Raw genomic sequence first — 24,119 nt, forward strand, 5'->3', positions numbered from 1 at the left:
AGCCAAGTCTCTGATTAACACCTTTGTAGGAATGATTATCCACCTATTACTGAATTAAACTTGCTTCATTGGAAAGGAAGCAAGATGCATCCTCATTTCAATGTCTACTGAAATAATACAGGTTGACACCAGGAAACATAAACGTCACTGCATCCTTGCTGCTTCCTCATGGGGAAGTCTGTTTAATGTGAAAACAAGGTGATATCTAATCAGCACACAGGTAAGGAATTAAGAAAATCTTTCTTTATGGGTGAAGATGTTTCTCACAAAATTGTTGCACCAAGGCATCATTGAAATTAAAGCTGGAAAGATGATTTTAATATATCACTTGTATATTTTGTACTGCTCTTCTGGTGACAATGTAGTTTGTTTTTGTCAATTACCATTTTAATAATAGGGTAAAGAAAATTAAGTGGATTTTTGAAAGAAAACAATACTGTCAATATACTATTAAAACAAATTAAAATGGTAAAAGTTATTGTACTTTAAGTAAAAATAAAAGAGCAAAAATATCAATCCCAGTTTTGGATTACTTTAATTAACAAAAAACAATGCATATAGCAGAGGATAGTTTCAATCTGCCTACCTCTGGGTTATGGACCCAGCATGCTTCCATTACAGTACTCTGCTGCACATGTAAGTGCAAGAGATCCTGAAGCACTCACTCATCATGGGAAAGTACCAATGTGTTTCTTCATTGGTTGATGGAAGAAACATCTTACAAAAACTCTCCAGATTATTGACTTTTTAAAGTTTTTCTAGGAAACGTTCTAGATGAATGCTTATTAGCCTTTGTCAGTATGTACTTTCGCAAAGTGTCTCTGAGGCACAAACAGTTAGCGTGTTCAGTTGTTAACCAAAAGGTTGGTGGTTCAATCCCACCTAGGGACGTAATTGACCTTGTTATCAGATTTTGGTGATCTTTAAGTAGACAAGTCAAAATTTCGAAAACCCCTGTTATGGTGTAGGGTACCTGGCCTTCTCTGATGTAATCAGAGTTAGATTTGATTAAGTGATTTTATAAAAAAAACAGCCACGAAGCACAATTTAGCAGTGGGTTGCAGAGAAAAAGAAATATGCTGGCAGAAAAATCCAATTGAGTGATTAAACAGCTCTTCATTTTCTGGCTTTATTTTTATGCTAACAAATTTGTGCTCTGAAAAGTGTCCACAAAGCCAAGTATCTTATTAACACCTTTGTAGGGATGGTTTTTCACCTATTATTAAATTAAACTTGCTTCATTGGAAAGGCAGCAAGTGATGTCATCCAAGCAGTGGGTCAAGGTTGGCTTCAAACCTCGTCTGCTTATGAAAAGAGAAAAGGGGTATGCAGGGCATGGCGGCCTTTTGCGGTGCTTGGATGACCCCTAGTTCGCATTAAATAATGCAGTCGAGTTTCCCACATTTGGGGAAATCACAGGGGTCAGCATACCCAGAATGCAATGAATGAACCGCACCCTGGGAGAACAGTCTTCATGACCATGGTATCTCCTATGCAAAATAAGTATGATTTGGGATAGGGCTGGGGAGGGCCGCTGCTCAGGCACATCTCTGTCAAGTAAAGGAGATTCAACTGAGGCAGCACAAGGGAACTCTCATCTGGGGACAACAACTGCAGGGAGAACACATATTTTCAGATGAACATGGGAGGGCAGAAGGCTGCCTAATACTGAAGCACCCCCAAACAACAAACCAAATGCAACAACTAGTGCAAGCATTCCTGGGGGAAGGCCTGCAGCAGATGGATTTGCATATGGCGATGTCATCCAAGCAGTGGGTCAAAGTTGGCTTCAACCCTCGTCTGCATATGAAAAGAGAAAAGGGGCGTGCAGGGCATGGCGGCCTTTTGCGGCACTTGGATGACCCCTAGTTCGCATTAAACACCTCCACCCTCTGTCGGTGTGGGGCTCATGTTGGCTATGCCCCAGCCCCTGAAGGATTCAAGCTGATTTCTTGCAGCAGCTGGGCACTGTAACAGCTCCAGAGCTGCTCTGTAAGGCAAGTAAAAGGGTGTGGGCCCTGCAGCACTACCTGTAGTTCGCATTGTGCAAGACCCCTAGTTCGCATTAAACACCCCCACCCTCCTTCGGTGTGGGGCTCATGTTGGCCATGCCCCAGCCCCTGAAGCATTCACGCTGATTTCTTGCAGCAGCTGGGCACTGTAACAGCTCAAGAGCTGCTCTGTAAGGCAAGTAAAAGGGTGTGGGCCCTGCAGCACTACCTGTAGTTTGCATTGTGCATTGGAAGGCACAAAGTAAGCAGACGGGAGGAGAAGTCAGGATAGTGCACAAGGGTATAGACGGGAGGGGATCAAGAAAAAAGAAGTGGAAACAGACAGCAAACTAGGCTTCCAATGCACAATGCAAACTACAGGTAGTGCTGCAGGGCCCACACCCTTTTACTTGCCTTACAGAGCAGCTCTGGAGCTGTTTAATCACTCAATTGGATTTTTCTGCCAGCATAATTTTTCTCTTACGTCCTAGAGGATGCTGGGGACTCCGTAAGGACCATGGGGGATAGACGGGCTCCGCAGGAGACATGGGCACTTTAAGAAAGACTTTAGATCTGGGTGTGCACTGGCTCCTCCCTCTATGCCCCTCCTCCAGACCTCAGTTTACTACTGTGCCCAGAGGAGACTGGGTGCTTTTCAGGGAGCTCTCCTGAGTTTCCTGACAGAAAGTATATTTGTTAGATTTTTTTATTTTCAGGGAGCCTGCTGGCAACAGACTCCCTGCATCGAGGGGCGGAGGGGAGAGATGCACACCTACTTCTGTGAGTTGATAGGCTCTGCTTCTTAGGCTACTGTACAGCATTAGCTCCAGAGGGATCGGTACGCAGGTCTCACCCTCGCCGTCCGTCCCAGAGCCGCGCCGCCGTCCCCCTCGCAGAGCCGGAAGATAGAAGCCGGGTGAGTATGAGAAGAAAAGAAGACTTCAGAGGCGGCGGAAGACTTCATGATCTTCACTGAGGTAACACACAGCAGTAAAGCTGTGCTCCATTGCTCCCATACACCTCACACACGGCAGTCAGTGTAAGGGTGAAGGGCGCAGGGGGGACGCCCTGGGCAGCAATATAGACCTCTCTTTGGCAAAATAAATATATATGCAGCTAGGCACTGTATATATATATAAGAGCCCCCGCCATTTTTTTATGGGGGGGGCTATTTGAGCGGGACAGAAGCCCGTCGCTGAGGGGGTGGGGCTTCTCCCTCAGCACTCCCCAGCGCCATTTTCTCCACAGCACCGCTGAGGGGAAGCTCCATGGACTCTCCCCTGCTTATACCACGGTAGAAAGAGGGTCTTAAAGAAGAGGGGGCACATAATTAGGCGCATATATATATGGAAATACAGCGCTACTGGGTAAACATAAAATGATTGTGTTTTTTTCCTGGGTCATATAGCGCTGGGGTGTGTGCTGGCATACTTTCTCTCTCTGTCTCTCCAAAGGGCCTTGTTGGGGAACTGTCCTCAGATAAGAGGATTCCCTGAGTGTATGGTGTGTCGGTACACGTGTGTCGACATGTCTGAGGTAGAAGGCTCTCCTAGAGAGGAGCAGGAGCAAATTAATGTGGTGTCTCCATCGACAACGCCGACACCTGACTGGATGGATATGTGGAATGTTTTAAGTGCTAATGTAAACTTATTACACAAGAGATTAGACAAAGCTGAAGCTAGGGAACAGTCAGGGAGTCAACCCATGCCTGTCCCTATGTCGCAGGGACCTTCGGGGTCTCAAAAGCGCCCACTATCCCAAATAGTTGACACAGATACCGACACAGATTCTGACTCCAGTGTCGACTACGATGATGCAAAGTTACAACCAAAATTGGCTAAATGTATTCGATATATGATTATTGCAATAAAAGATGTTTTGCACATCACAGAGTCCCCTGTCCCTGACACGAGGGTACACATGTATAAGGGAAAGAAACCTGAGATAACCTTTCCCCCCTCACATGAGTTGAACGAATTATGTGAAAAAGCTTGGGAATCTCCAGACAAAAAGCTGCAGATTCCCAAAAGGATTCTTATGGCGTATCCTTTCCCGCCAATGGACAGGATACGGTGGGAATCCTCCCCTAGGGTGGATAAAGCATTGACACGCTTATCCAAAAAGGTAGCGCTGCCATCCCAGGATACGGCTACCATCAGGGACCCTGCTGACCGCAAGCAGGAGGTTACCCTAAAGTCCATTTACACACATTCTGGTACCTTACTCAGACCGGCAATTGCGTCGGCCGAGGTTGTAGCGCGGTGGCAGCATGGACAGATACCTTATCAGCAGAGATTGAGACCCTAGATAAGGATGCTATGTTATTGACCATAGGGCATATAAAAGATGCTGTCCTATATATGAGAGATGCTCAAAGTGACATTAGTCTACTGGGTTCTAGAATAAACGCTATGTCGATTTCTGCTAGACGAGTCCTATGGACCCGGCAATGGACAGGTGATGCCGACTCAAAAAGGCATATGGAGGTTTTACCTTACAGGTGTGAGGAATTGTTTGGGGAAGGTCTCTCGGACCTTGTCTCCACAGCTACAGCTGGTAAATCAAATTTTTTGCCTTATATTCCCTCACAGCCTAAGAAAGCACCACATTATCAAATGCAGTCCTTTCGATCACAGAGAAACAAGAAAGTACGAGGTGCGTCCTTTCTTGCCAGAGGTAAGGGCAGAGGGAAGAAGCTGCACAACACAGCTAGTTCCCAGGAACAGAAGTCCTCCCCGGCCTCTACAAAATCCACCGCATGACGCTGGGGCTCCGCTAAAGGAGTCCGCCCAGTTGGGGGCACGTCTTCGTGTTTTCAGCCACATCTGGGTTCATTCGCAGGTGGATCCCTAGGCAATAGAAATTGTTTCTCAGGGTTACAAGCTGAAATTCGAAGAGGTGCCTCCTCGCCGGTTTTTCAAATCGGCCCTACCATCTTCTCCCCAGGAAAGGGAGATAGTGTTAAATGCAATTCACAAATTGTATCTTCAACAGGTGGTGGTCAAGGTTCCCCTGCTTCAACAAGGAAAGGGAAATTATTCGACCCTGTTTGTAGTCCCAAAACCGGACGGTTTGGTCAGACCCATATTAAATTTAAAATCCCTGAACCTATACTTGAAAAGGTTCAAGTTCAAGATGGAATCGCTAAGAGCGGTCATCGCCAGCCTAGAAGGGGGGGATTTTATGATATCTCTGGACATAAAGGATGCATACCTTCATGTACTCATTTATCCACCTCATCAGGCGTACCTAAGATTTGCGGTACAGTATTGTCATTACCAATTTCAGACGTTGCCGTTTGGTCTCTCCAGAATTTTCTCCGAGAATTTTCACCAAGGTAATGACGGAAATTATGGTGCTCCTGCGAAAGCAAGGTGTCACAATTATCCCGTACTTGAACGATCTCCTCATAAAAGCGAGATCAAGAGAGCAGTTGCTGAACAGCGTATAACTTTCATTGAAGGTGTTACAGCAAAACGGCTGGATTCTCAATATCCCGAAGTCGCAGTTGGTTCCTACGACTCGTCTGACTTTGCTTGGGCATTATTCTGGATACGGACCAGAAAAGGGTTTATATTCCGATAGAAAAGGCCCAGGAACTCATGACTCTGGTCAGGAACCTATTGAAACCAAAACAGGTGTCAGTGCATCACTGCACTCGAGTCCTGGGAATGATGGTGGCATCATACGAGGCCATTCCCTTCGGCAGGTTCCATGCGAGGATCTTGCAATGGGACCTACTGGACAAGTGGTCCGGGTCACATCTACAGATTCATCAGTTGATCACCCTGTCCCCCAGGGCCAGGGTATCTCTCCTGTGGTGGCTGCAGAGTGCTCACCTTCTAGAGGGCCGCAGGTTCGGCATTCAGGACTGGATCCTGGTGACCACGAACGCGAGCCTCCGAGGTTGGGGAGCAGCCACACAGGGAAGAAATTTCCAAGGTCTTTGGTCAAGTCAGGAGACTTGTCTTCACATCAACATCCTGGAGCTAAGGGCCATATACAACGCCCTATGTCAAGCGGAGACCTTACTTCGCGACCAACCAGTTCTGATCCAGTCAGACAACGTCACCGCAGTAGTTCATGTAAACCGCCAAGGCGGCACAAGGAGCAGAGTGGCGATGGCGGAAGCCACCAGAATTCTTCGCTGGGCGGAGAATCATGTAAGCGCACTGTCAGCAGTGTTCATTCCGGGAGTGGACAACTGGGAAGCAGACTTCCTCAGCAGACACGACCTACATCCAGGAGAGTGGGGACTCCATCAGGAAGTCTTCGCACAGATTGCAAGTCGGTGGGGACTGTTCCAGATAGACATGATGGCGTCCCGCCTCAACAAAAAGCTACAGAGGTATTGCACCAGGTCAAGAGACCCTCAGGCAGTAGCTGTTTAAACAGCTCTTCATTTTCTGATTTTATGTTTATGCTAACAAATTTGCTCTCTGAAAAGTGTCCACAAAGCCAAGTCTCTGATTAACACCTTTGTAGGAATGGTTTTTCACCTATTACTGAATTAAACTTGCTTCATTGGAAAGGCAGCAAGATGCATCCTCATTTCAATGTCTACTGAAATAATACAGGTTGACACCAGGAAACATAAACGCCACTGCATCCTTGCTGCTTTCGCATGTGGAAGTCTGTTTAATGTGAAAACAAGGTGATATCTAATTAGCACACAGGTAAGGAATTAAGAAAATCTTTATTTAAGGGTGAAGGTGTTTCTCACAAAATCGTTGCCCCAATGCATCATTGAAATTCAAGCTGGAAAGATGATTTTAATATATCACTTGTACATTTTGTATTGCTCTTCTGGTGACAATGTAGTTTGTTTTTGTCAATTACCATTTTAATAATAGGGTAAAGAAAATTAAGTGGATTTTTGAAAGAAAACAATACTGTCAATATACTATTAAAACAAATTAAAATGGTAAAAGTTATTGTACTTTAAGTAAAAATAAAAGAGCAAAAATATCAATCCCAGTTTTGGATTACTTTAATTAACAAAAAAAAATGCATATAGCAGAGGATAGTTTCAATCTGCCTACCTCTGGGTTATGGGCCCAGCATGTTTCCATTGCAGTACTCTGCTGCACATGTAAGTGCAAGAGATCCTGAAGCACTCACTCATCATGGGAAAGTACCAATGTGTTTCTTCGTTGGTTGATGGAAGAAACATCTTACAAAAACTCTCCAGATTATTGACTTTTTAAAGTTTTTCTAGGAAACGTTCTAGATGAATGCTTATTAGCCTTTGTCAGTATGGATGTTTGTAAAGTGTCTCTGTGGCGCAATCGGTTAGTGTGTTTGGTTATTAATCAAAGGGTTGGTGGTTCAATCCCACCCAACGATGTAATTGACCTTGTTATCAGATTTTGGTGATCTTTAAGTAGACAAGTCAAAATTTCAAACCCCCTTCTTATGGTGTAGGGTACCTGGCCTACTCTGATGTAATCAGAGTTAGATTTGAATCAGTGATTTTATAAAAAAACAGCTAGGAAGCACAATTTAGCAGTGGGTTGCAGAGAAAAAGAAATATGCTGGCAGAAAAATCCAATTGAGTGATTAAACAGCTCTTCATTTTCTGGCTTTATTTTTATGCTAACTAATTTGTTCTCTGAAAAGTGTCCACAAAGCCAAGTATCTGATTAACATATTTGTAGGGATGGTTTTTCACCTATTACTAAATTAAACTTGCTTCATTGGAAAGGCAGCAAGATGCATCCTCATTTCAATATCTACTGAAATAATACAGGTTGACACCAGGAAACATTAACGCCACTGCATCCTTGCTGCTTTCTCATGTGGAAGTCTGTTTAATGTGAAAACAAGGTGATATCTAATTAGCACACAGGTAAGGAATAAAGAAAATCTTTATTTAAGGGTGAAGATGTTTCTCACAAAATCGTTGCCCCAATGCATCATTGAAATTCAAGCTGGAAAGATGATTTTAATATATCACTTGTACATTTTGTATTGCTCTTCTGGTGACAATGTAGTTTGTTTTTGTCAATTACCATTTTAATAATCGGGTAAAGAAAATTAATTGGATTTTTGAAAGAAAACAACACTGTCAATATACTATTAAAACAAATTAAAATGGTAAAAGTTATTGTACTTTAAGTAAAAATAAAAGCTAAAATATCAATCCCAGTTTTGGATTACTTTAATGAACAAAAAAAAAATGCATATAGCAAAGGATAGTTTCAATCTGCCTACCTCTGGGTTATGGGCCCAGCATGCTTCCATTGCAGTACTCTGCTGCACATGTAAGTGCAAGAGATCCTGAAGCACTCACTCATCATGGGAAAGTACCAATGTGTTTCTTCATTGGTTGCTGGAAGAAACATCTTACAAAAACTCTCCAGATTATTGACTTTTTAAAGTTTTTCTAGGAAACGTTCTAGATGAATGCTTATTAGTCTTTGTCAGTATGTACTTTTTGCAAAGTGTCTCTGTGGCGCAATCGGTTAGTGTGTTCAGCTATTAATCAAAAGGTTGGTGGTTCAATCCCATCCAGGGACGTAATTGACCTTGTCATCAAATTTTGGTAATATTTAAGTAGACAAGTCATATAGCAGAGGATAGTTTCAATCTGCCTACCTCTGGGTTATGGACCCAGCATGCTTCCATTACAGTACTCTGCTGCACATGTAAGTGCAAGAGATCCTGAAGCACTCACTCATCATGCGAAAGTACCAATGTGTTTCTTCATTGGTTGCTGGAAGAAACATCTTACAAAAACTCTCCAGATTATTGACTTTTTAAAGTTTTTCTAGGAATCGTTCTAGATGAATGCTTATTAGCCTTTGTCAGTATGTACTTTTGCAAAGTTTCGCTGTGGCGCAATCAGTTAGTGTGTACGGCTATTAACCAAAAGGTTGGTGGTTCAATCCCACCCAGGGACGTAATTGAACTTGTAATCAGATTTTGTTGATCTTTAAGTAGACAAGTCAAAATTTCGAAAACCCCTGTTATGGTGTAGGGTACCTGGCCTTCTCTGATGTAATCAGAGTTAGATTTGATTCATACTGTTAACTGGGTAGTATATCACAAGTTATACGGTGTGATTGGTGTGGCTGGTATGAATCTTGACCTTGGATTAACAAAAATCCTTTCCTCGAACTGTCTGTCTCCTCTGGGCACAGTTTCTCTAACTGAGGTATGGAGGAGGGGCATAGAGGGAGGAGCCAGTGCACACCCAGATCTAAAGTCTTTCTTAAAGTGCCCATGTCTGCTGCGGAGCCCGTCTATCCCCCATGGTCCTTACGGAGTCCCCATCATCCTCTACGGACTACGAGAAAAAAAAATTACCGGTAGGTTTAAAATGTTATTTTTTTCTCTGCAACCCACTGCTAAATTGTGCTTCCTAGCTGTTTTTTATAAAATCACTTAATTAAATCTAACTCTGATTACGTCAGAGAAGGCCAGGTACCCTACACCATAAGAGGGGGTTTGAAATTTTGACTTGTCTACTTAAAGATCACCAAAATCTGATGACAAGGTCAATTACATCCCTGGGTGGGATTGAACCACCAACCTTTTGGTTAATAGCCCATGTAAGTGCAAGAAATCCTGAAGCACTCACTCATCATGGGAAAGTACCAATGTGTTTCTTACAAAAATTCTCCAGATTATTGACTTTTTAAAGTTTTTCTAGGAAACGTTCTAGATGAATGATTATTAGCCTTTGTCAGTATTGACTTTTGCAAGGTGTCTCTGTGGCGCAATCGGTTAGCATGTTTGGCTATTAACCAAAAGGTTGGTGGTTCAATCCCACCCAGGGATGTAATTGACCTTGTAATCAGATTTTGGTGATCTTTAAGTAGACAAGTCAAAATTTCAAAAACCCCCCTTATGGTGTAGGGTACCTGGCCTTCTCTGATGTAATCAGAGTTAGATTTGATTAAGTGATTTTATAAAAAAACAGCTAGGAAGCACAATTTAGCAGTGGGTTGCAGAGAAAAAAAATATGCTGGCAGAAAAGTCCAATTGAGTGATTAAACAGCTCTTCATTTTCTGATTTTATGTTTATGCTAACAAATTTGCTCTCTGAAAAGTGTCCACAAAGCCAAGTCTCTGATTAACACCTTTGTAGGAATGGTTTTTCACCTATTACTGAAATAAACTTGCTTCATTGGAAAGGCATCAAAGATGCATCCTCATTTCAATGTCTACTGAAATAATACAGGTTGACACCAGGAAACGTCACTGCATCCTTGCTGCTTCCTCACGGGGAAGTCTGTTTAATGTGAAAACAAGGTGATATCTAATCAGCACACAGGTAAGGAATTAAGAAAATCTTTCTTTGTGGGTGAAGATGTTTCTCACAAATTGTTGTCCCAATGCATCATTGAAATTCAAGATGGAAGATGATTTTCATATATCACTTGTACATTTTGCATTGCTCTTCTGGTGACAATGTAGTTTGTTTTTGTCAATTACCATTTCAGTAATAGGGTAAAGAAAATTAAGTGGATTTTTTAAAGAAAACAATGCTGTCAATATACTATTAAAACAAATTAAAATGATAAAAGTTATTGTACTTTAAGTAAAAATAAAAGAGCCAAAATATCAATCCCAGTTTTTGATTACTTTAATTATAAAAAAAAAAATGCACATAGCAGAGGATAGTTTCGATCAATCGACCTCTGGGTTATGGGCCCAGCATGCTTCCATTGCACTACTCTGCTGCTCATGGAAGTGTAAGAGATCCTGAAGACTAAATTGATTAAAGGCCTAAAAGTACTGGACTATAAGGAAAGACTTACTAGGCTGAATATTTATACACTAGAAAAGAGGTGCCTAAGAGGAGATATTATTAATATCTTCAAATATGTAAAGATACATAACAAAGAGTTATCAGAGGAATTATTTATTAAAAGAACACGTGGTCACTCGCTGCGACTGGAGGAAAGTTCAGAACGCAATGGAGGAAAGGTTTCTTCACTGTTAGGGCAATCAGGATGTGGAATTCCCTGCCAGGGAAGGTGGTAATGGCGGACTCTGTAATTGGATTTAAAAAAGGAATGGATACATTTCTGAATGAAAAAGCTATCCAAGGTTATAATACTTAAAATATCAACATGGTTAATCCGGGGGTAACATGAGTTATAGTAGCTAACTAGTCATAAAACATTATTCAGCAAGTATGTAGAATCATCACAACTTAAAACAGGTTGAACACGATGGGCAATTTGCCTCTATTCAACCTCAAAAACTATGTTACTATATTACTATGTTATTGTAGTATACAGAACACCACAATGCAATGAGCAGTGATAGTGAGCACTGATGAGGATACTAGAACTGACACTGAGCAGCAAGATGCAGCACTGGACTATTAGTAATGTACTGTAGTATGCTGAGCACCACAATGCAGCACAAGACAATGAGCAGTGATACTGAGCACTGATGAGGATACTACTGAGAACTGACACTGAGCAGGAGAGACACACTACTAGTATTACTGAGCAGCAATAAGTAACCACTGATACTGAGCACTGATATTGAGATTTCCACTGAGAGAACATAGCCACGTCCTCTCCGCTCTCTCTTCAATGCACGAGTAAAAATGGCAGCAACGCGCAGCTCTTTATATGGAATCCGAATCTCGCGAGAATCCGACAGCGGGATGATGACATTTTCCCTTGTTCAGGTTTTCCGAGTCAGGCGGGAACAACCAAGCCTGCCTCGGACCAGTGTAAACCACGTGGAGTTCGTGGGGAATTCGGTTCTCGGAGAACCGAACCCGCTCCTCTCTACCTTATACCCATCAATTTTTTTATTTTCAATCTAAGCCCCTGCAGTTTTCTGTAAGCATCTGCTTCGCTATGATGATCAACAAGTCACAAGGGCAAACACTCAGGGTTTGAGGCGTAGATCTTAGGACCAGCTGCTACAAGCATGGCAGAGGTGTCACTATCACTGGTGACACACAGAGAGGTGGCGAGGGAGATTGTAATGCAGTGCGCGCAGATAAGCAGCGCAATGGTAAAAAGGAGGCATGGTTTCATAGGTAGGGGCGTGGCCTGGTGGCCTGAATCTACATTTTGTTGCTCCGGGTGTCCCGGGGGTTGGGGGCTGCACCCGGGGACTAGTGTGTGAGCGGTGCTGGCTCCTGCACAGTGACAGGGCATGGCCACCCAGCATGACGCCTCCCTTCTTGACCATGCTGTAATTGCAGTCGCACTGCAGTTCAGCGTGATCATAAAAAATGGTGTAGGCTCCTGCTGGTGCAGACTGTATGTGCGCGCAGGAAGCCGCCACCATTTTTGTGATCACAGCGGCTGAATGTGATGTCATACAGCCGCTGTGACCACGCCCCCTGTGTCTCCTCCGTTGCAGACCCCATTTTGAAGCCTTGCCCCCGCACCGCTCCATCCCTGACTTGGAAATGGAGTGTTGCTGACCCACCTCTCCCCCCCTTCCCCACCCCGATTGACAGGCAGAGGCGATCACATTCTCTGCGGGGTGCCGCAGAAAATGCAGGCACATGCGTATGCTCTTAGCAATTTTTGCAGTTGGATCGCTTATTGTGATTGCAATCCAACCTGAATCAGGCCCTATTACCTATCACAATGCGCTGCGGGCAGTACAAAATTGGGTTAATATAGGAGAAAAACCCCCAGACCTGTGCTCCTTAACTGTACCTGGTGGCTAGTGGAGCGGCTGCCCAGTAATCAGTGTCCACCGCAGTGCGCACACGGCCCACCCCCTACGGCCTCGCTCCCCTTCATCAGCGGCCTCGTGATCCGGAAGGGTGGTGTGTGTGTGACTGACCTTAGGATGAAACCGGAGCCTCCGCTGCAGTGACCCAGCAACCAGGGCACGGGAGTATATAGCGCCGCTGGGAGTGATGAAGCTGCAGTAAAGATGTCTATTAGACCTAGCCTGCTGCAGCCCTTGTAGATTCTCATAAAACAAGTTCTTCTTTTCTTGTCAAAATTAATAGCTAAGAATAGGCTGCCTGAGGCAGGCCCCTGTTAATTGGCCTGCTACTGAAGGCACCAACTACAAACTGAGCTCCCTGTTCATGGAAGCGGGGTTATAGAGGAGAATGCACTGAGCTTCTTGGGAACAGTCAAAAGCTTTGAGCCGGTTGGTGCCTCAGATCAAGATCCTACTCTACACCCCAATGTGAATCCTTGTGGAGTCCAGTGTACCCCACAGAAGAAATTAATGTGTCACACCCATTGGCAGCAACCTTAGAATAGCTGCTGACGGGCACAATTGAGAAAGGAAGGGGGGGGGACATTTGAATCCAGCACATAGATGCAATTCAAATATGTAATTTGTACCTTCCTATTTTAAAATATAATGGATGAACCTCACCCTGTGAGAACAATCTTCATGATCAAGAGATCTAATATGTAAAATAAGTATGAGTTGGGATAGGGCTGGGGAGGGTGGCAGCTCGGGCAGCCCCTCCCCCGTCAAGTTAAGGAGATTCAACTGAGGAAGCACAAGGGAACTCTCGTCTGGGGACAACAACTGCAGGGAGACCACATCTTTTCAGATGAACATGGGATGGCGGAAGGCTGCCTAATACTGAAGCACCATCAAATATCAAACCATATCCAACAACTAGTAACAGCATTCCTGGGGGAAGGTCTGCAGCAGACGGATTTGCATACGGTGATGTCATCCAAGCAGTGGGCCAAAGTTGGCTGGAACCCTCATCTGCATATAAAAAGAGAAAAGGGGCATGCAGGGCATGGCGGCCTTTTGCAGTGCTTGGATGACCCCTAGTTCGCATTAAACACCCCCACCCTCCTTTGGTGTGGGGCTCATGTTGGCCATGCCCCATCCCCTGAAGCATTCATGCTGATTTCTTGCAGCAGCTGGGCACTGTAACAGCTCCAGAGCTGCTCTGTAAGGCAAGTAAAAGGGTGTGGGCCCTGCAGCACCACCTGTAGTTCGCATTGTGCGTTGGAAGGCACAAAGTAAGCAGACGGGAGGAGAAGTCAGGATAGTACACAAGGGCATCCTTTTCTCTTAGTCCGTAGAGGATGCTGGGGTCACATTAAGAACCATGGGGTATAGACGGGATCCGCAAGAGACATGGGCACTTTAAGACTTTCAAAGGGTGTGAACTGGCTCCTCCCTCTATGCCCCTCCTCCAGACTCCAGTTATAGGAACTGTGCCCAGGGAGACGGACATTTCGAGGAAAGGATTTATTGTTAAACTAAGGTGAGCATCTTACCAGCTCACACCTTAAGCATGCCGCAGAACGTGGCATTCAACAGAACACAAGCCAACGGCATGAACAATTGCAGCAAAAAGCTGACCAGAACCGTAACACAACATGTGTATAACCACAAGTAATAACTGCAGACACAGTATGGACTGGGACGGGTGCCCAGCATCCTCTACGTACTAAGAGAAAAGGATTTACCGGTAGGTATTAAAATCCTATTTTCTCATACGACCTAGAGGATGCTGGGGTCACATTAAGAACCATGGGGTTATACCAAAGCTCTTGAACGGGTGGGAGAGTGCGTACGACTCTGCAGCACCGAATGACCCAACTTGAGGTTATCATCAGCCAAGGTATCAAACTTGTAAAACTTAGCAAAAGTGTTTACTAAATAGCTGCTCGGCAAAGTTGCAATGCCGAGACTCCCCGACCAGCTGCCCAGGATGAACCCACCTTTCTAGTAGAATGGGTCTTCACCTAATTCAGTAACGGCAATCCTGCCGTGGAATGAGCATGCTGAATTTTACCACAGATCCAGCGCATAATGGTCTGCATGGAAGCAGGACACCCAATCATGTTGGGAGCATACAGGACAAACAGAGCCTCTGTTTTCCTAATCTGAACCGTTCTGGTGACATAAATTTTCAAAGTTCTGACCACAGCCAGAGACTTTGACTCAATGAAGGTGTCAGTGGCCAAAGGCACCATGTGGAAAGATGAACCACCTTCGGCAGAAATTGTTGACGTGTCCTCAATTCTGCTCTATCTTCATGAAAGATCAAATAAAGGCTCTTGTGATACTGCATGGTTTGTACTGTTTTCCATGTGCTCCCAGATCTTTCAAGCAAGTAGCATGGTCAAGAAAGTTCTGTTTGAAAAGAAACAAACATTTACTGTCATTGTTATGCAAATAAACTTACATTAAAGCTAACAAGAAAGCACACTCGTTCTGTCTTTAAACTGATAAAAGAAACCCCAATAATATGGGGCATGCAAAAATTGAGATAAAACTCAGTTTTGCTCCTCTCCACGGAAATCTTTAATAAAAGGCGAAATATTTGTTAGTTCTGAAGAGAAACCAGAGCATGACCAAGATTCCACCTGTCGCCTGAGTGCCATGCCAGCAGTTCTCATTCAGCTCAAAGTGAGCACCCAATTTGAATGAAAGAAAGCAGATTTCTCACCAGGCTTCCCCTTGCTATAAACATGGTTTGTACTCTTTTCCATGTGCTCCCAGATCTTTCAAACAATTAGTGTGGTCAAGAAAGTTCTGTTTGAAAAGAAACAAACATTTACTGTCATTTCTATGCAAATGAGCTTACATTAAAGCACACTCGTTCTATCTTTAAACCAATAAAATAAAACCCCAATAAGATGGGGCATGCAAAAATTGAGATAAAACTCAGTTTTGCTCCTCTCCACGGAAATCTTTAGTAAAAGGCGAAAGATTTGTTCGTTCTGAAGAGAAACCACAGCATGACCAAGATTCTACCTGTCGCCTGAGTGCCATGCCAGCAGTCCTCATTCAGCTCAAAGTGAGCACCCAATTTGAAAGAAAGAAAGCAGATTTCTCACCAGGCTTCCCCTTGCTATAAACATGGTTTGTACTCTTTTCCATGTGCTCCCAGATCTTTCAAGCAATTAGTATAGTCAAGAAAGTTCTGTTTGAAAAGAAACAAACATTTACTGTCATTTCTACGCAAATGAGCTTACATTAAAGCACACTCGTTCTATCTTTAAACTGATAAAAGAAACCCCAATAAGACGGGGCATGCAAAAATTGAGATAAAACTCAGTTTTGCTCCTCTCCACGGAAATCTTTAGTAAAAAGCAAAAGATTTGTTCGTTCTGAAGAACTAGCACAAGGGAACTCTCAAAAGAAGAACAAGGCTCTGAAACAAAGAAATCTGACTTTTACCAGAGCTGACCAGAGGAAAACACAAACACAGTCCCCCACTACCACAAATAAAGCAGTCGAGTTTCCCACATTTGGGGAAATCACAGGGGTCAGCATACCCAGAATGCAATGAATGAACCTCACCCTGGGAGAATAATCTTCATGACCATGGTATCTCCTATGCAAAATAAGTATGATTTGGGATAGAGCTGGGGAGGGCCGCTGCTCAGGCACATCTCTGTCAAGTTAAGGAGATTCAACTGAGGCAGCACAAGGGAACTCTCATCTGGGGACAACAACTGCAGGGAGAACACATATTTTCAGATGAACATGGGAGGGCAGAAGGCTGCCTAATACTGAAGCACCCCCAAACAACAAACCAAATGCAACAACTAGTGCAAGCATTCCTGGGGGAAGGCCTGCCGCAGATGGATTTGCATATGGTGATGTCATCCAAGCAGTGGGTCAAAGTTGGCTTCAACCCTCGTCTGCATATGAAAACAGAAAAGGTGCGTGCAGGGCATGGTGGCCTTTTGCGGCGCTTGTCTGACCCCTAGTTTGCATTAAACACCTCCACCCTCCTTCGGTGTGGGGCTCATGTTGGCTATGCCCCAGCCCCTGAAGCATTCAAGCTGATTTTTCTCCCAAACGAAAGACACTAGAATGAAAATTTTAAAGCCTCCTGTTAGTGCTTCATCTACACGTTATAGCCCTGAATTTTCCAATGCCTATCTCTTTGCAAAAGAGAGATATCGGCAAGGAAAAGCTGTATTGTACCTTTGCATTTTTCTCCCAAACGAAAGACACTAGAATGAAAATTTTAAAGCCTCCTGTTAGTGCTTCATCTACACGTTATAGCCCTGAATTTTCCAATGCCTAGCTCTTTGCAAAAGAGAGATATTGGCAAGGAAAAGCTGTATTGTACCTTTGCATTTTTCTCCCAAACGAAAGACACTAGAATGAAAATTTTAAAGTCTACTGTTAGAGCTTCATCTACACGTTATAGCCCTGAATTTTCCAATGCCTAGCTCTTTGCAAAAGAGAGATATCGGCAAGGAAAAGCTGTATTGTACATTTGCATTTTTCTCCCAAACGAAAGACACTAGAATGAAAATTTTAAAGCCTCCTGTTAGTGCTTCATATACACGTTATAGCCCTGAATTTTCCAATGCCTATCTCTTTGCAAAAGAGAGATATCGACAAGGAAAAGCTGTATTGTACCTTTGCATTTTTCTCCCAAACGAAGGACATTAGAATGAAAATTTTAAAGCCTCCTATTAGTGCTTCATCTACACGTTATAGCCCTGAATTTTCCAATGCCTAGCTCTTTGCAAAAGAGAGATATCGGCAAGGAAAAGCTGTATTGTACCTTTGCATTTTTCTCCCAAACGAAAGACACTAGAATGAAAATTTTAAAGCCTCCTGTTAGTGCTTCATCTACACGTTATAGCCCTGAATTTTCCAATGCCTATCTCTTTGCAAAAGAGAGATATCGGCAAGGAAAAGCTGTATTGTACCTTTGCATTTTTCTCCCAAACGAAGGACACTAGAATGAAAATTTTAAAGCCTCCTATTAGTGCTTCATCTACACGTTATAGCCCTGAATTTTCCAATGCCTATCTCTTTGCAAAAGAGAGATATCGGCAAGGAAAAGCTGTATTGTACCTTTGCATTTTTCTCCCAAACGAAGGACACTAGAATGAAAATTTTAAAGCCTCCTGTTAGTGCTTCATCTATACGTTATAGCCCTGAATTTTCAAATGCCTATCTCTTTGCAAAAGAGAGATATCGGCAAGGAAAAGCTGTATTGTACCTTTGCATTTTTCTCCCAAACGAAAGACACTAGAATGAAAATTTTAAAGCCTCCTGTTAGTGCTTCATCTACACGTTATAGCCCTGAATTTTCCAATGCCTATCTCTTTGCAAAAGAGAGATATCGGCAAGGAAAAGCTGTATTGTACCTTTGCATTTTTCTCCCAAACGAAGGACACTAGAATGAAAATTTTAAAGCCTCCTATTAGTGCTTCATCTACACGTTATAGCCCTGAATTTTCCAATGCCTATCTCTTTGCAAAAGAGAGATATTGGCAAGGAAAAGCTGTATTGTACCTTTGCATTTTTCTCCCAAACGAAGGACACTAGAATGAAAATTTTAAAGCCTCCTGTTAGTGCTTCATCTACACGTTATAGCCCTGAATTTTCCAATGCCTATCTCTTTGCAAAAGAGAGATATCGCAAAGGAAAAACTGTATTGTACCTTTGCATTTTTCTCCCAAACGAAAGACACTAGAATGAAAATTTTAAAGCCTCCTGTTAGTGCTTCATCTACACGTTATAGCCCTGATTTTTCCAATGCCTAGCTCTTTGCAAAAGAGAGATATCGGCAAGGAAAAGCTGTATTGTACCTTTGCATTTTTCTCCCAAACGAAGGACACTAGAATGAAAATGTAAAAGCCTCCTGTTAGTGCTTCATCTACACGGTATAGCCCTGAATTTTCCAATGCCTAGCTCTTTGCAAAAGAGAGATATTGGCAAGGAAAAGCTGTATTGTACCTTTGCATTTTTCTCCCAAACGAAGGACACTAGAATGAAAATTTTAAAGCCTCCTGTTAGTGCTTCATCTACACGTTATAGCCCTGAATTTTCCAATGCCTATCTCTTTGCAAAAGAGAGATATCGGCAAGGAAAAACTGTATTGTACCTTTGCATTTTTCTCCCAAACGAAAGACACTAGAATGAAAATTTTAAAGCCTCCTGTTAGTGCTTCATCTACACGTTATAGCCCTGAATTTTCCAATGCCTAGCTCTTTGCAAAAGAGAGATATTGGCAAGGAAAAGCTGTATTGTACCTTTGCATTTTTCTCCCAAACGAAAGACACTAGAATGAAAATTTTAAAGCCTCCTGTTAGTGCTTCATTTACACGTTATAGCCCTGAATTTTCCAATGCCTAGCTCTTTGCAAAAGAGAGATATCGGCAAGGAAAAGCTGTATTGTACCTTTGCATTTTTCTCCCAAACGAAAGACACTAGAATGAAAATTTTAAAGCCTCCTGTTAGTGCTTCATCTACACGTTATAGCCCTGAATTTGTCCAATGCCTATCTCTTTGCAAAAGAGAGATATCGGCAAGGAAAAGCTGTATTGTACCTTTGCATTTTTCTCCCAAACGAAGGACACTAGAATGAAAATTTTAAAGCCTCCTGTTAGTGCTTCATCTACACGTTATAGCCCTGAATTTTCCAATGCCTATCTCTTTGCAAAAGAGAGATATCGGCAAGGAAAAGCTGTATTGTACCTTTGCATTTTTCTCCCAAACGAAAGACACTAGAATGAAAATTTTAAAGCCTCCTGTTAGTGCTTCATCTACATGTTATAGCCCTGAATTTTCCAATGCCTATCTCTTTGCAAAAGAGAGATATCGGCAAGGAAAAGCTGTATTGTACCTTTGCATTTTTCTCCCAAACGAAGGACATTAGAATGAAAATTTTAAAGCCTCCTATTAGTGCTTCATCTACACGTTATAGCCCTGAATTTTCCAATGCCTATCTCTTTGCAAAAGAGAGATATCGGCAAGGAAAAGCTGCATTGTACTTTTGCATTTTTCTCCCAAACGAAAGACACTAGAATGAAATTTTTAAAGCCTACTGTTAGTGCTTCATCTACACGTTATAGCCCTGCATTTTCCAATGCCTATCTCTTTGCAAAAGAGAGATATCGGCAAGGAAAAGCTGCATTGTACTTTTGCATTTTTCTCCCAAACGAAAGACACTAGAATGAAAATTTTAAAGCCTCCTGTTAGTGCTTCATCTACACGTTATAGCCCTGAATTTTCCAATGCCTATCTCTTTTCAAAAGAGAGATATCGGCAAGGAAAAACTGTATTGTACCTTTGCATTTTTCTCCCAAACGAAGGACACTAGAATGAAAATTTAAAAGCCTCCTGTTAGTGCTTCATCTACACGTTATAGCCCTGCATTTTCCAATGCCTATCTCTTTGCAAAAGAGAGATATCGGCAAGGAAATGCTGTATTGTACCTTTGCATTTTTCTCCCAAACGAAAGACACTAGAATGAAAATTTTAAAGCCTCCTGTTAGTGCTTCATCTACACGTTATAGCCCTGAATTTTCCAATGCCTAGCTCTTTGCAAAAGAGAGATATTGGCAAGGAAAAGCTGTATTGTACCTTTGCATTTTTCTCCCAAACGAAGGACACTAGAATGAAAATTTTAAAGCCTCCTGTTATTGCTTCATCTACACGTTATAGCCCTGAATTTTCCAATGCCTATCTCTTTGCAAAAGAGAGATATCGGCAAGGAAAAGCAGCATTGTACTTTTGCATTTTTCTCCCAAACGAAAGACACTAGAATGAAAATTTTAAAGCCTCCTGTTAGTGCTTTATCTACACGTTATAGCCCTGAATTTTCCAATGCCTAGCTCTTTGCAAAAGAGAGATATTGGCAAGGAAAAGCTGTATTGTACCTTTGCATTTTTCTCCCAAACGAAAGACACTAGAATGAAAATTTTAAAGTCTACTGTTAGTGCTTCATCTACACGTTATAGCCCTGAATTTTCCAATGCCTAGCTCTTTGCAAAAGAGAGATATCGGCAAAGAAAAGCTGTATTGTACCTTTGCATTTTTCTCCCAAACGAAAGACACTAGAATGAAAATTTTAAAGCCTCCTGTTAGTGCTTCATCTACACGTTATAGCCCTGAATTTTCCAATGCCTATTTCTGTGCAAAAGAGAGATATCGGCAAGGAAAAGCTGTATTGTACCTTTGCATTTTTCTCCCAAACGAAGGACACTAGAATGAAAATTTTAAAGCCTCCTATTAGTGCTTCATCTACACGTTATAGCCCTGAATTTTCCAATGCCTATCTCTTTGCAAAAGAGAGATATCGGCAAGGAAAAGCTGTATTGTACCTTTGCATTTTTCTCCCAAACGAAGGACACTAGAATGAAAATTTTAAAGCCTCCTTTTAGTGCTTCATCTACACGTTATAGCCCTGAATTTTCCAATGCCTATCTCTTAGCAAAAGAGAGATATCGGCAAGGAAAAGCTGTATTGTACCTTTGCATTTTTCTCCCAAACGAAAGACACTAGAATGAAAATTTTAAAGCCTCCTGTTAGTGCTTCATATACACGTTATAGCCCTGAATTTTCCAATGCCTATCTCTTTGCAAAAGAGAGATATCGGCAAGGAAAAGCTGCATTGTACTTTTACATTTTTCTCCCAAACGAAAGACACTAGAATGAAAATTTTAAAGCCTCCTGTTAGTGCTTCATCTACACGTTATAGCCCTGAATTTTCCAATGCCTATCTCTTTGCAAAAGAGAGATATCGGCAAGGAAAAGCTGCATTGTACTTTTACATTTTTCTCCCAAACGAAAGACACTAGAATGAAAATTTTAAAGCCTCCTTTTAGTGCTTCATCTACACGTAATAGCCCTGAATTTTCCAATGCCTATCTCTTTGCAAAAGAGAGATATCGGCAAGGAAATGCTGTATTGTACCTTTGCATTTTTCTCCCAAACGAAAGACACTAGAATGAAAATTTTAAAGCCTCCTGTTAGTGCTTCATCTACACGTTATAGCCCTGAATTTTCCAATGCCTAGCTCTTTGCAAAAGAGAGATATTGGCAAGGAAAAGCTGTATTGTACCTTTGCATTTTTCTCCCAAACGAAGGACACTAGAATGAAAATTTTAAAGCCTCCTGTTAGTGCTTCATCTACACGTTATAGCCCTGAATTTTCCAATGCCTATCTCTTTGCAAAAGAGAGATATCGGCAAGGAAAAGCAGCATTGTACTTTTGCATTTTTCTCCCAAACGAAAGACACTAGAATGAAAATTTTAAAGCCTCCTGTTAGTGCTTTATCTACACGTTATAGCCCTGAATTTTCCAATGCCTAGCTCTTTGCAAAAGAGAGATATTGGCAAGGAAAAGCTGTATTGTACCTTTGCATTTTTCTCCCAAACGAAAGACACTAGAATGAAAATTTTAAAGTCTACTGTTAGTGCTTCATCTACACGTTATAGCCCTGAATTTTCCAATGCCTAGCTCTTTGCAAAAGAGAGATATCGGCAAGGAAAAGCTGTATTGTACCTTTGCATTTTTCTCCCAAACGAAAGACACTAGAATGAAAATTTTAAAACCTCCTGTTAGTGCTTCATCTACACGTTATAGCCCTGAATTTTCCAATGCCTATTTCTTTGCAAAAGAGAGATATCGGCAAGGAAAAGCTGTATTGTACCTTTGCATTTTTCTCCCAAACGAAGGACACTAGAATGAAAATTTTAAAGCCTCCTATTAGTGCTTCATCTACACGTTATAGCCCTGAATTTTCCAATGCCTATCTCTTTGCAAAAGAGAGATATCGGCAAGGAAAAGCTTTATTGTACCTTTGCATTTTTCTCCCAAACGAAGGACACTAGAATGAAAATTTTAAAGCCTCCTTTTAGTGCTTCATCTACACGTTATAGCCCTGAATTTTCCAATGCCTATCTCTTAGCAAAAGAGAGATATCGGCAAGGAAAAGCTGTATTGTACCTTTGCATTTTTCTCCCAAACGAAAGACACTAGAATGAAAATTTTAAAGCCTCCTGTTAGTGCTTCATATACACGTTATAGCCCTGAATTTTCCAATGCCTATCTCTTTGCAAAAGAGAGATATCGGCAAGGAAAAGCTGCATTGTACTTTTACATTTTTCTCCCAAACGAAAGACACTAGAATGAAAATTTTAAAGCCTCCTGTTAGTGCTTCATCTACACGTTATAGCCCTGAATTTTCCAATGCCTATCTCTTTGCAAAAGAGAGATATCGGCAAGGAAAAGCTGCATTGTACTTTTACATTTTTCTCCCAAACGAAAGACACTAGAATGAAAATTTTAAAGCCTCCTTTTAGTGCTTCATCTACACGTAATAGCCCTGAATTTTCCAATGCCTATCTCTTTGCAAAAGAGAGATATCGGCAAGGAAATGCTGTATTGTACCTTTGCATTTTTCTCCCAAACGAAAGACACTAGAATGAAAATTTTAAAGCCTCCTGTTAGTGCTTCATCTACACGTTATAGCCCTGAATTTTCCAATGCCTAGCTCTTTGCAAAAGAGAGATATTGGCAAGGAAAAGCTGTATTGTACCTTTGCATTTTTCTCCCAAACGAAGGACACTAGAATGAAAATTTTAAAGCCTCCTGTTAGTGCTTCATCTACACGTTATAGCCCTGAATTTTCCAATGCCTATCTCTTTGCAAAAGAGAGATATCGGCAAGGAAAAGCTGTATTGTACCTTTGCATTTTTCTCCCAAACGAAAGACACTAGAATGAAAATTTTAAAGCCTCCTTTTAGTGCTTCATCTACACGTAATAGCCCTGAATTTTCCAATGCCTATCTCTTTGCAAAAGAGAGATATCGGCAAGGAAATGCTGTATTGTACCTTTGCATTTTTCTCCCAAACGAAAGACACTAGAATGAAAATTTTAAAGCCTCCTGTTAGTGCTTCATCTACACGTTATAGCCCTGAATTTTCCAATGCCTATCTCTTTGCAAAAGAGAGATATCGGCAAGGAAAAGCTGCATTGTACTTTTACATTTTTCTCCCAAACGAAAGACACTAGAATGAAAATTTTAAAGCCTCCTTTTAGTGCTTCATCTACACGTAATAGCCCTGAATTTTCCAATGCCTATCTCTTTGCAAAAGAGAGATATCGGCAAGGAAATGCTGTATTGTACCTTTGCATTTTTCTCCCAAACGAAAGACACTAGAATGAAAATTTTAAAGCCTCCTGTTAGTGCTTCATCTACACGTTATAGCCCTGAATTTTCCAATGCCTATCTCTTTGCAAAAGAGAGATATCGGCAAGGAAAAGCTGTATTGTACCTTTGCATTTTTCTCCCAAACGAAAGACACTAGAATGAAATTTTTAAAGCCTACTGTTAGTGCTTCATCTACACGTTATAGCCCTGCATTTTCCAATGCCTATCTCTTTGCAAAAGAGAGATATCGGCAAGGAAAAGCTGTATTGTACCTTTGCA

At 42.0% G+C, this 24,119-nt stretch overlaps 5 non-coding genes and 1 pseudogene across 5 annotated transcripts; 1 reads left to right on the forward strand and 5 right to left on the reverse strand.

Moving 5' to 3' along the window:
- Window positions 1-1,328: 1,328 nt before the first annotated feature.
- On the reverse strand, window positions 1,329-1,507 carry LOC134998079 (U1 spliceosomal RNA; annotated as a pseudogene).
- Window positions 1,508-9,700: 8,193 nt separating this feature from the next.
- TRNAN-AUU (transfer RNA asparagine (anticodon AUU)) lies at window positions 9,701-9,774 on the forward strand. Its single transcript has one exon. It is a non-coding gene; the product is annotated as a tRNA-Asn (tRNA).
- A 5,382-nt stretch (window positions 9,775-15,156) lies between these two features.
- Window positions 15,157-15,272, reverse strand: LOC134998089 (U5 spliceosomal RNA). Its single transcript, XR_010200412.1, has one exon. It is a non-coding gene; the product is annotated as a U5 spliceosomal RNA (small nuclear RNA).
- Window positions 15,273-15,547: 275 nt separating this feature from the next.
- Window positions 15,548-15,663, reverse strand: LOC134998086 (U5 spliceosomal RNA). Its single transcript, XR_010200410.1, has one exon. It is a non-coding gene; the product is annotated as a U5 spliceosomal RNA (small nuclear RNA).
- Window positions 15,664-15,937: 274 nt separating this feature from the next.
- Window positions 15,938-16,054, reverse strand: LOC134998090 (U5 spliceosomal RNA). Its single transcript, XR_010200413.1, has one exon. It is a non-coding gene; the product is annotated as a U5 spliceosomal RNA (small nuclear RNA).
- Window positions 16,055-16,113: 59 nt separating this feature from the next.
- LOC134998106 (U1 spliceosomal RNA) lies at window positions 16,114-16,277 on the reverse strand. Its single transcript, XR_010200430.1, has one exon. It is a non-coding gene; the product is annotated as a U1 spliceosomal RNA (small nuclear RNA).
- Between the last annotated feature and the right edge of the window lie 7,842 nt (window positions 16,278-24,119).

The sequence above is a fragment of the Pseudophryne corroboree genome, unplaced genomic scaffold (assembly GCF_028390025.1).
Source record: "Pseudophryne corroboree isolate aPseCor3 unplaced genomic scaffold, aPseCor3.hap2 scaffold_1475, whole genome shotgun sequence".
Lineage (NCBI taxonomy): Eukaryota > Metazoa > Chordata > Amphibia > Anura > Myobatrachidae > Pseudophryne > Pseudophryne corroboree.